Source organism: Acomys minous (genome assembly GCF_964271855.1).
Source record: "Acomys minous genome assembly, chromosome: 19".
NCBI lineage: Eukaryota > Metazoa > Chordata > Mammalia > Rodentia > Muridae > Acomys > Acomys minous.
This window is the reverse complement of record NC_140499.1, coordinates 12,682,526-12,695,303: the sequence shown is the minus strand read 5'-3', so window position 1 is coordinate 12,695,303 and position 12,778 is coordinate 12,682,526. Positions and strand designations below refer to the sequence as shown.

At 44.0% G+C, this 12,778-nt stretch overlaps 1 protein-coding gene across 9 annotated transcripts in view; it reads left to right on the top strand.

The window, feature by feature from the left end:
* Nucleotides 1-12,778, top strand: part of PEX5L (peroxisomal biogenesis factor 5 like) — a 204,837-nt gene that overhangs the window by 163,781 nt on the left and 28,278 nt on the right. The window lies entirely within an intron of this gene.

Genomic DNA, 12,778 nt, shown 5'->3' with positions numbered 1-12,778 from the left:
ATTCCCAGAAGCCCCGCCCCACAAGGTAGGGCTAGTGGGTGTGGCATCTTGCCTGTAATTCCAGCCTCAGAAGGCAGGCAGGGGGATACTCAGAGCAAGCTGGTTTTGCAAGCTTGCTCAAAAGCTCTGCCTTCCATTAATAGACCCTGCTCCACAGAAAAAGGTAAAGGAGGAATAAGAAAATAATTCTCAGCATTACCTCAAACCTCCACATCCACATCCACCCACATGTGCCCACACACATGCACACATGCATGCATACACACACTATGCGTAATATGCACACATACACACGAACATACTCACACATGCATACACACACTATGTATAATGCATGCACACATGCATGCATACACATACTATGCATAATGCACGTGTGTGTGCACATACACACACACACACACACACACACACACACACAATGAAAAGAGAGAAAGAAATAGTTTAAACCCTTTGTTGCCAGCTTTAAGCCTGGGAATCACAGGTTAAACTTCCCTGAAGAACGGCGAGGAGCACCATACTATAGGTGGGAAAGCCTCAGCAGGGCATGGTGTTGGCTGTAATTCCATCTGTACCACATGGGGCCTCAGCTTTCTCATCAGTAAACTGAATTAAGTTTGAGTCAACTTGGTTTATCCAATTAAGAGGAAAGTGAATTAACATTGTGTTTTAATAACTGTGCATCTATTTAAATATATCCTAGAAAAAAAATACAGCCAGAACTTTCAACTGCAAACTGTACAGATACTGTTAGGCAAAGCTTGAGTGAATCTTGCCTATCTAAGTAAAAGAACTACATTAGGTAGAAAGTATATTAAGAATACATAGTCAAGTATTAACATGACAAATTTGTAGTTGGGATCAAATGGCTCAGGTTTGGGAAAATGAAACTGATGATTTTTTTTAGATCTAATTATTCTGATAACACACACAGTTAATATAGATTCTTCCAAAGCCAGGCAGTGGTGGCACAAGCCTTTAATCCCAGCAGTAGGGAAGCAGAGACTAACAAATCTCTGAGTTTGAGGCCAATCTGGTCTACAGAGTGAGTTCCAGGACAGCCAGAGAAACCTGTCTGGGCATGTAGCCCATCCTAAAACTGCAGGGTTCTCAGGACAAATGTGGCTGTCAGAGAAGACAGACCTCATGCTGTGTGGCCATCCAGCAATGGCAAAGGCAAAGCAGAGCTGTGGCCCAGGATCCAAACACTCTCTGAGTATCTACTCCCTCCAGAAAGCCTGCTGGACCTCACCAGGCCCAATCCGAACTTTGACAAAAACTAAAAACTAAGCCACCCTTGATTTCTGAAAATGAATACTGTTTTCCATTGGATGCTTTAAGCAGCTTTTTAAAGAATTAAACTTAAAGAGATTGAAAAGTACATTTTCATATTAATTACTGATATTCAATTAAAGATACGTTGTTTGAAAAAAGAATATATTAATAATTACAGCCATGGTATAATCTCAGTGCCTGGGAAGTAGAAGTCAAAGTGTCAGGAGTTCAAGGCCAGCCTCAGCTTCACAGAGAGTTTGAGACCATCCTGTGCTACATGAGACTCTTTTTAAAAAAGGAAAAAACATAATGTGTAAATGATGACTAAGTATCTTGTTTGATTCTTTTGCACATTAAACTCATTTTAGCTAGGGCTATAGAGACAGCTCAGTGGTTAAGAGCACTTACTGCTCCTCCTGAGGACCAGTACTCACATGACAGCTTTAAAACCACCTATAACTATAGTTTTGGGGAATCTGATTCGCACTTCCAGCTTCTGTGGACATCAGGCACATAGGTGGTACACATGTACACATGCAGGGAAAACAACCATACACATGAAATAAAATAAAATAAATAAATAACAATATGTAGGGTGGCATATTTCAGCATGTTACGATTGTGCACTATTTACAGGTGAAACCTATTTCTGTGTTTGTGTGATACGCTTCTCTTCTGGCTTTTTGAGTTGTACAGTGCATCCTCAGCATATAATCACCCTACTGGGTGATAGGGCATCTGAGCTCCCTGGTCCCATCTACCTGTAATGATGCTCTGGCAGGCCAGCTTTCCTCCTCCACCTCCTCCCCTGCTGCTGCCAACTGCTTCTGGTAGCCATCACTCATGCTCAGCATCTCTGAGATCAGCTGCTTTTGATGCTGTTTGTGAGTAAGAGTGTGGGTTATTTGTCCTCTCTCTCTCTGCCTTCTTTTACTTAACGGGATGTCCTTTAGTTCCATGTTGTCACAACTGGTGGGATGTTTATTCCCTTTTGTGGCTGAATACTATTCCATTGTGCACACATACCACGTGTTTTTTAGCAGCCCGTGAGTTTAATGAACAGTTAGGTCACTTCCATCTCTTGGCTGTTGTAAGTGGGACAGGGTATACATGCCTTCTCAGAGTGACCTCATTCCTTTGGTACATGCTCTGGAGTGAGATTTCTGGACCATACAATTCAACCTTTAATGTTTAGAGGGCCTGCCTGCTGCCTCCACAGTGGCCGTCCTAGCCTACCTCCCATAAGCACTGTGCAGGGTTCTCTTTCCTCCACCTTCTCTGCATGGCCTGCTGCCTGTGGTCTCTTGAAAGCATCATTCTTGCTGGTGTGAGGCACTGCATCATTACGACTTTGATTAGTCACACAAAGCATGTTTTTATGCACCTGTTGGCCAAGACCTGTGTCTCTTCTTCTGAGAGTGCCTGTTTTAGATCCCAATGCTGTGTTTTATTAGCACATAATCATCACTATGATAATTTTCATATCTGTATGTAGTAGATTCCTGCCTTATTTACTCCATTGTCCTCTTGAACCTCCTCATACTTCTGCTGGTGTCTTTCTTCCAACCACGCCCTCTCCTACTTTCATATAGCTTTATGATCTATTATGTTTAACTGAGGTTCCGGCAGGACCGCAGGGCTTATTTACAGAAGCATCAGAGCAAGTTATGCAGGGCTCCGCCACTGAAGACAATGTCCTCTGCCACATCCGTTAACTTTGCCTGCACATCTTCAGGGAAAGGTGGCGCTTTGTGAGGCCCATCCTTTCATGACAGAACGTTAACAAGCTAAGAGGTCAGAAGTATAACAGCTAAGATGTTTCCGCAAGACGGCATTCCAGAACATTCCCCCTTTTCCTGTAGATCGTACTTTCTTGTCAGTCCCTCTTCTGCCATGTTCCTTGTACCATGGAGGAGGTGGTGTAGATGTCCTATTGGGATAAGCACTCAACAGTCACCTGTTCTGTTTGACCAGTTATGACCTTCTGTAATAACTACCATGCGCCCGATGCCTGGATCCACTCCAAAGTTTGGGACTTCACTGGTCCCATTCGGCTGGGATCTGGAATCGTGAGGCCGTCTCCAGGTGATTACAAATAGAAAGCAACCTGGAAATCTCTGTATCCAATCGCTTCACAGGCTGTCGCCCAGGATGATGGTCTGTAAGTGTGTTATTCATGCCGTCCTTGAGGTTCGACTCTATTTTTAGCATTCAAAGAAAGAACCCCAGCTCCACCCCCAGCCCAGTGACCCACCTCTTTGTCTTGCAATCATTTCTGTGGAACAGATTTCCTTTTGTCGGTTCTAAATTCCTGCCGAAGCAACGTAAGCCATGAAGGGAATAGAGAGCATCTTAGCTGTGATTAGGTTTCCTGAAATGAGGGCAGGACCTTACATCGGCAGCTCCTGTCACTGTTTACTCCTATGACCTCCCATAGCGTATTTCTACCAACAAGTCATTTGTCAAGGCTGGAGGATAAGGGGGGCCATGCGGGTGTCTGACAGCGCACTGCCCCAAGTGTGTCTCCTGCTTTTGACAAAGTTCTTCTAGGTGTGTGTCCTGGGATATTCTCACAGACAGTAGCTGCTGTGCGTCAGGGTTTCCATTGCGTCCCCTGTCACTCCACAGTGAGTTCTCGCTTTCATTTATGTATGCATTCAAGTTAACAGATTTCAGCCAAGTACATCTCCAGAAACCTGTCACAAGATGGATTCTGTATGGAAAGATGCTCCAGGTTCAACTTAAAGGTGACAAAGTAGCCTGCCATTGACAAGTTAATTCTCATTCTGAACATTTTCAGTTTGGTGCTCTTTGCAGCTCTACAAAGATTCAGAAGGAATGAATGACGTGAGTTAGAACACTTTTAATTTTTAATAAGAAGGGATCTATTTCTTAACATTAGCTCCCAGGATACACTTTATAGCCAGTGTGCAGCATTCCGATGTCCCACAATTGCTATTCATGTGCATGAAGATAGAAATGCTTGTCTGTCCTGTACAGGACCATGGTGACTGAGCCCCAACTTGTGTGCAACAGCAGCCGTGGGGAAGCAACAGCTCTCAGAGGCGCTGTTGCACTTGTGGTGCTGCCTATGGTTAAAACGGGGCCAGCTGTGCAGCTCTGCTGTCTGGAGCCCTTCATGGTTTGCACCTGGCGCTCTTTCACAAGTCAAGAGCGTCTTTCATTCAGCCACAGTGATGCAAGGGACAGACATTTCTGACACGACCTGACCCTTGCTTCGTGCCGTTCATCTCCCTGGCACTATTGACATCTGATTGTATCATACTAACTGAGGCCGCACAATCTCAGAAAGGAAAGAAGCCTGAATGGCCTCTTTCATAAGTGGAATCCAGCAAATAATGCATGCTAGGTGTATGTAAACAACTGTCAAGTGGGTACAGTATGCCACAAAGAAAAGAGAATACATGGGAGAGAGTTGGGTCTAAGGGTTGGAAGCGTTGTTCTTATATTCATCAAGAACGCTGGCCTATGATTTTCTTTCTCATTGCGCCCTTATCATTTTGTATCTGGATCCTACTAGCCTCATAGAATAGGTTTAGTAGAATTACTTATCTTTGTAGTTCAAGGGACAGTTTGAGGAATATTAATGTTAGGTCTTCTTTAGTGGCTGGGTAGAACTTAGCAGGGAACCCATCTTACCCTGGACATTTTTGCTTGTAGATTCTTCATTGCAGCTTTAATTCCTTGCTTGTTAAGAATCTGTTTAAGTTTTTCTATACCTTTTTTTAAAATTAATTTCGGTAGTTCACATATGTCCAGGAATTTATCTACCTCCTCTAGGTTTCAGTGAATATGCTTTCAAAAGTACTACCTCATGGTCCTCTGAACTTCATTGGAATCTGTTGTAATATTTACTCCTCCTCTTTCATTTCATCAATTTAGTCTTTTCTGGTTTTGACTGGTTTATTTAGGTGTTTGTCAATCTTGTTTATCTTTTCAAAGAACCAACATTTTGTTTTATTTATTCTTTTTGTCTATGTTTCATTAATTTCTACCCTGGTCTTTATTAGTTCTTGCTGCCAACTGTCTTGGGGTTTGACTTACTCTTGTTTTAGGTTATTTTTTAAGATTGCTCTGATTTTCAAATATAAGTGCTCATGGCTTTGAACTTTTCTCTTAGTGTTGCCTTGATTTTCCTAAAGGAGCTGCTATAGTGTATAGTTTCCCTCACTACTAAATTCTGGTTTTAGTCCACTATAGTCTAATGAGATACAAGAAATTATTTTGACTTTTTTACAATTGTTGAGACTTGCTTGTGACCTAGAATATGGTCTATTTTAGGAAGGCTTCCTGGGATGCAGAGAGGAATGTGTGCTCCATATCAGTTGACTGAAATAATCTGTAGAATATTCATTCTAGCCCTTAGCATCAGCAGGTTACTGGCTTAATGTGTTGGGTAGGATAGATTCATTTCTCTCTTTCTTTTACTCACCTATTGCTTTCATGAGATTTATTCTCTCCTGTGACTGAGCTATCTCTCTTCCTCCTCTGGGAAGCATTTTACCCATTAAACAACTGGTATTGTGGTCCTTTATATCTCGTCTGCAGTGCTGGCTTGGTGGTCTTGAAATGATCCTTTTCTTCACAAGTTTTTAAATGTTGGCTTTGCTGGGCACAGAACTCTTAGTGAACGGTGCTTACATTCACAGATCAGACTATGCTTTCCAGGTTTTTAGAGTTGTTGATAAGAGATCAGATGTGACTCTGGTGAGGCTTTGTTTTAAAGGTGAGATGGTGGTTTCCCTGGCAGGATTGTGTTTTTATGTTTGGGCGTGAGAGTGCCTTCTCCGGTCGTGTCTACTTAGGGTTCTAAATGCCTCTCGTAGTTGGGTGTCTTTCTCTTGGCTTGGATTAGAAGTTGCAGCTGTACTTGTTTATTCTTTTTTATTGATGTTTGAATGTAGGATATCCTCAACCTTGCCTCCCATCTTATAGTCTTTCTTCTGCTTAAGCTGGTCATTTGGAGGTACTCTGCACTCTATTTTTTAATTGGCTCTTGCAAATTATTCATTTGCAACGTTAATGTTTGGGTTTATTTTTTTTTTCTGAAGTCTGCTGGTTTCCTTCTCCAGGTCTTTCTTTGATGTTTCCATCACTCCTATTATTAAAGTTTTGACATCTTAGTGTGGCATCTACCGATTTTAATATCTTTGAATTCAAACATTGAGTTGCCGTCTTCTGGAGAAGCCATGCTGCCTTTTTTCCAATTTCCCTCCTTCCCGCTCCCAGGGAGCCACATTGAAATGGCTTCCTCTTTCCACTGCCCCTCTGCCTCTGCACACTTCCTGTCACTCCTTTTGTGATACTTTCTGAGTTCTTTCTCTCTATCTCTCATGTTCATTCCAAATAGACATGAATCCCAAATAGACAAGACTGGAGAATAACTGTCTTATCCTGACCCTTCCTTTATCAGTTCCCAAGGAGAAGCTTCCAGCCAGCATCTTCTGAAGCACACACTTAACACTCACATCTCTTTTTCAAGATTAATCCCTAATTTAAATATGCTTTAATCCTCCTAACATATGGAGAGTTAATAGAGTCTGCGAAATTCCCTATATGGGAATGGAGTGTGTTTATAGTTTGTTTTCACTTAGTTAAAATGTGGAGCTACAATTATCCCTGCAAACAGCCCTTTAATTATTCAGATGTCACGGCAGCCTAGCATGGATACAATTGACCTTTACATTTCTCTTGAGTCAGCAATGTTCTTCAGCCTCTAGGCGTCCTTCTGAAAAAAATGAATCTCAGGCTCTATCTCTGAGAGAGAAACAGAAAAGCAGCTAAAGCTATTTGCACCCACAGAACTTAAGCAGGACTGCTTTGTAGGCATCAGTTAGCACCAACTGTTTGAGTTACTGGCTGGTTGAGTGTCCCTGTGGACATGCAAAGCACAGAAGGACATCTTATTATAAAACACTGACCACAGCACCTAGCTCCCATATAAGTCTTCATGGGTTACAGTGGGGAAAGAACAGACATTTGGAGATGAGAAAAGGCTTGCTTGGTTTGGCTGAGATCTTCCCTCAAGAGATCCTAGTCATCTGAAAAGCATCTCCATCTTCTGACCTCTAGCCCAGAACACTTTCCAGTTCCCAAACATGTCCTTTCCAGCCTGGGACCCTCAGGTCAGGAACTATCTTTTTTCAGCTTAATGTTTCAAGAGTACAACACAGATCTTGATCTAGGATTTAATGCACATTAAATTTGAGATAGGTAATATATTCTCTATTTTCAGAACCCAAAGCATTTTTTTTCTTTTTGATTGTGTGTGTGTGTGTGTGTGTGTGTGTGTGTGTGTGTGTGTGTGTTTTGCTAGGAATCTAATTCTGCACTATGTGCATGCTAGCCAAGTACTGTACAGCTGAGCTGTATCCCAGCCTGCTGTAAATACCTTCCTGTGTCCAGATTCTTAGAAGTAATTAAAGTGAGGCAGAGTTCCCTGGAAAAACAGTAAGTGAGGTCCCAGACACAGATGTCCACCCACTTTGTTTTTCTAGATTAGCCTGAGGATGCTGGGGAGGATGAATAGAGTCAGGCAGACTATGAGTCTCAGTTCTGGACAGATGAGCCACTGTCTGTGTATGATGCACCTCACCTCTGTGGTTCCTGATTTGTAGAAATGGAAACAACGCATCAAAGTCCATTTGAGGAATTAAATGAGAGCTTAGGAAAGCGTGAGTCCCCATGAGAGATTATGGGTACCTCTCAGACCTGGGTCTTCCGCAGAGCATGGTCTGATGAGAACAAGAGCAAGCTGCAGTTTGTTTAGCACGTCTTCAACTCCACCACGACCTCAGTTTTTAAAAAGCACTCTCACTGAAATCACAGCTTAGTTCTGTGTGATGAGGTTGCTGGCTCAGCAGAACCAGCTGGCCGGGAGGAGGGAAACAATGCGTGGTTCCCAGTTGGTGGAACTGTTTGGGAAGGATTAGGAGGTGTGGCTCTATTGGAGAAGGTGTGCCACTGGAGGTGGACCTTGAAGTTTCCAATACCCTATGCCGTTCCCAGTTAGCTCTCTTTGCCTTGCAGTTGTGGGTTAAGAGGTAAGCCTTGGCAATAGCGTATGATGTTCGGAGGGTTCCACAGCACCCCTTTACCCAGTGATAACAAGACGCAATTCTTTCTTGTCACTCGAGGTTTCTCACAGTCAGAAACCACTGTTTACAGCCTCAAAGCTTCTAGCGATTTCTTGGCTCTTTCTGCTCTTAGCCTCAGGCATTCCATAGCTTGTGGCAGCATCACTTGCTTTTGTCCTTCTTTCCACAAAGCCTTCTTCCTTCTATAGTTCCACCTGTCTTTATGTAGGATCTCCTTTCCCTGTCTAAATTTCCTTTTATCTATCCAGACACCAATGGGATTGGACCCAAAGAATCTCATCTGAACCTGATTTCACCTCCTAAGCCTTTCTATCTGTAAGGTCGTTGCTTTAGTTGCTTTTTTCCTTGCTGTGCACATCTGATAAAGGCAACTTAAGGATGGGAAGGCTTCTTTTGGTTTACACTTTGAGGGCTTTTTTAATATATTCATTTATTCACTTTACATCCAAGTCTTAGCCCACTCCCTCCTCTCCTCTCAGTCTCCCCCTCCCTCCCCCACTCCCTCCCTTATTCCTCAGAAAAGGGGAGCTCTCCTAACTACCCACCCCAGATCATCAAGTTGCATCAGGACAGAGCTCTTCCTCTTCCCCTGTGGCCTGGTAAGAAAGTCCCTCCAGGGGGAAGTGATTAAAAAGCAGGCAACAAAGCCGGGCGTGGTGGTGCACGCCTATAATCCCAGCACTCGGGAGGCAGAGGCAGGTGGATCGCTGTGAGTTCGAAGCCAGCCTGGTCTACAAAGCGGGTCAAGGACAGCCAAGGCTACACAGAGAGACCCTGTCTCGGAAAAAAAAAAAAAGCAGGCAACAGAATCCATGTCAGAGACAGCACCCCATTCCTCTTACTAGAGGACCCACATGAAGCCTGAGCTGCCCATTGGCTGCATCTGCAGAGGACTTAGGTCCAGTCCATGCATGGTCCTTGGTTGGTGCTTCAGACTCCACAGGCCCCTCTGGGCCCTGGTTAGTTGGCTCTGTTGGTTTTCTTGTGGCGCTCTTGTCACCATAGAATAGACAGGGGTAGTGATTGAAGAGTGAGAACAAGGTAGAAGAGGAGGCACAGAGAGAGAAATAACGGTGGAGATCAGACGTGGAAGGGACGGGACAGAAGGCTTGCCAAGAAAAGAGAAACTGTGGGCAGGGGCATCTCTGTAACAAGCTGGAGACCTAACTCATGATAGGCTTCTGGGAGGATATGAAGAGGACTCTAGTTGAAACTTCTAGTAGCAGGGGCTGTGGAGACTGAAGAAAACACCCTCCAACTAGACAGGACTCCTATTGGACGGAGAACACCAACCCACCCACAAAAAAATTTGACCCAAAGTTTACCCTGCCTACAAGACATGCAGGGATAAAGATAGAACAATTAAAGCAGAGATTGAGGGACTGTCCAACAAATGCCTGGACCAACCTAAGACCCACTCCATCAGAGACAGCCAACACCTGACACTTTAAATGATACTCTGCTATGCTTGCAGACAGGAACTTATCAGAGTTGTCTTCTGAGGGGCTCCACCCAGCAGCTGATCAAAACAAATGCTGAGACTCACAGCCAAACACTGGATGAAGCATAGGAAGGATTTTTTTTAATGGTTCTCATTTTGAAAGTACAGTCCATCATGGTGGGAAGTCACAGCAGAGGCAGCTGGAGGGAGGTGATCACACTGCATTCACAGTGAAGAATGGAAGGGATGAATGCAGACGCTCAGCTGCTTTCTCCTTTTCACTCAGGCAAGGATTCCACACAGACAATGGTACTAGCCACATTCAAGGTGGTTCTCAATGCAAAGGCAAACCTTTCTAGAGATGCCCTTGCAGGCACAGCCCTCTCTTCGATGCTTTTGGCCTTGAAGAGAGTACTGTTTCAGTACCTAGGATAACCAGCTCTCTTTCCCACATCTGCAGTTCCCAGGCTAGGAGCAACTTCCAGTCAGACCCAGTTCTCTGCCACAGGGAGTCTGCAGAGCAAGACCCACAACTGTAAGGGAAAGACAAGGACCTCAGCCTCACATCACTGACTATGCTTTTTAAATTATATATTACATATATACATATATGTATGTATATGCATAATGACTAAGAAATAGAGAGATAGATTTTAAGCACTTTCTATATATCTTTCTTTCAAAGTCAGACACCCATTGTTTCACTGTTTCTTCTTTCATTCTTTTAGAACCTTGGTCAAAAATAAAAGTTCCTTTTTAGTATTCTGTTGTAGTTTTTCTTCTTGATAGAAAAGAGATTGAGAGCAAGATTCAAGATCGGTGGCCCTGTATTGCTAAACAGAATGAACTTGGTTTGTCTCAACAAATTAAGTGACAAGAGACCAACTGAAGGGCTGTGTCCTGCTTTTCCTTCAGCCAAGATATTTGCCCAGCAATGGCCTTGATTGATCTCACAGCCAAGGACAATTTGTAGATCCAGGCCCAGGTGAGGCAAAGGAAGGCTGCATTGCAGGAAAGGATGCAAATGTGCGGATTTGACATGAGTCCCGTGTTAGCTTCTAGTAACTTAGACAAGGAACTTATGAAAGTCAAATAAATGAATATAGTGAAAACGACTTAGATGTACATGTGTGCAAGACTGACAATATGTCTGCTTTGCAAGAGGCAAAGCAGTTTGTTGCCAATTGATTTTTTTTCCACCTAAAAAAAAAAATCTCAGATTCACCCTCCCCTCTCCATCTCCGTTACACTCAGGTGTAACTGTTTACTACAAAAAGCCTCTTGGGTTAGTTACCTCCTGCCTCCTTCCCACAGTTTATTCCCACAAGAAGTGGATGGACTAGACTCTCCAAAGGCCTTTCTCTTCATGTCACCATAGATAGATGCTGTAAATCATAAACAGAAAGTGTGCGCATGACAGTTACTGCGCCTCCCACTCCTGCCCTTAGCTTCATCTGTGACTCAAATAAAGCAGTTAGAGATTAGCTAGACATTGCTGTTCCTTTAGCAGAATAATAGTATAAGAGGGTTTTACCCTAGGCCCATGACCTGTCTAATCTCAGGCTCTTGGCTGCTTCAGCAGTGCCAGGTATGGGTTCCATCTTATGGAGAGGGAGGCCCTTAAGTAGTTGTTGACTACTTGTCTTGGTTACTTTATAATGCTGTGGTAGAACACCATGACCAAAGCAACTTATTTGAAAAGGTATTTAATTTGGGGGACTATGGTTCCAGAGGGTTAGGGTCCATGACCATCACTGCAGGGAGCAAGACATCAGAGCATGCAGAGCACTGGAGCGGTATCTGAGGGCTCACATCTTAATCCACAACCACGAGGCTAAGAGATCTAACTGGAAACGGCATGGGCTATTTGACACCTCCAAGCCCACCCCGAGTGACACACCTCCTTCAGTAGAGCCCCACCTCCTAAGCTGTCCCAAACAGTTCCCCCAACTGGCAAGCACACATTCAAATGTATGAGCCTCTGGAGGCCATTGTCATCCCAACCACCACATCACTCCCATACCACGTATGCCACCGTTGCGCCAGTACATCTTACTGACAGGTCACTGCTGTGGGTCCCAGAGTTGGTAGCTAGGTGATTTGGTGATTACCTTTCTCTTCTGGGAGCACGCAGAGTACCCTCCAGCACCACGCATGCTAATCAGTAGAGGTGAAGAGTTTAACTAAGTACCAACTCTACTTCTCCACGCTCTGTGACATAAGCAAGTATGGTCTTCAGCAATAGTGCTTCACCATCAGCACTTGTGAGCAACAAATAGCCTTGGCAATCAGCTATGATGTTTGGGGGGTTCCATGGCACCCCTTTACCCAATGACTCAACAAAATGCAATTCATTAGTTCTTCTTGGTGCTTTAAAAATATCTAGTTGAGGCATTGCCCCTCTGTTATTTGGTGACACCATTTGGATTACTTTCATATAAGTATATATTTTAGGAAGCGTCAATGGTGGGGGTTTTTTGGTTGTGTTTTGGTTTTGATATTTTTTTTCACTTTAGATGACAATCATAGTCACCTCTCTCCTCTTGGTCCCACCCTCCTTCCCTCTTCCCCCTATACTCCTTCCCTTCCCCTACTCCTCAGAAAAGGGGAGATCCCCACCACCAACCCACCCCAGCACATCAAGTCCTATCAGGACTGACTGCATCCTCCACCGAGGCCAGACAAGGCAGACCCGCCAGAGGGTCATGACTGAAAAGCAGGCAATGAAGTTCATGTCAGAGACAGCTCTGCTCCCCTTACTAGGGGACCCACATGAAGACTAAGGTGCCCCCTGGCTACATCTGTACAGGGGGCCTAGGTCCAGTCCATGCATGGTCCTTGGTTGATGCTTCAGTCTCTGTAAGCGCCCCGGGGCCCTGGTTTTTTTTTTTTTCAAGCGGTCTTTGGTATTAGTTGCACTTCCCCATATTCCTTCCCTTACCTT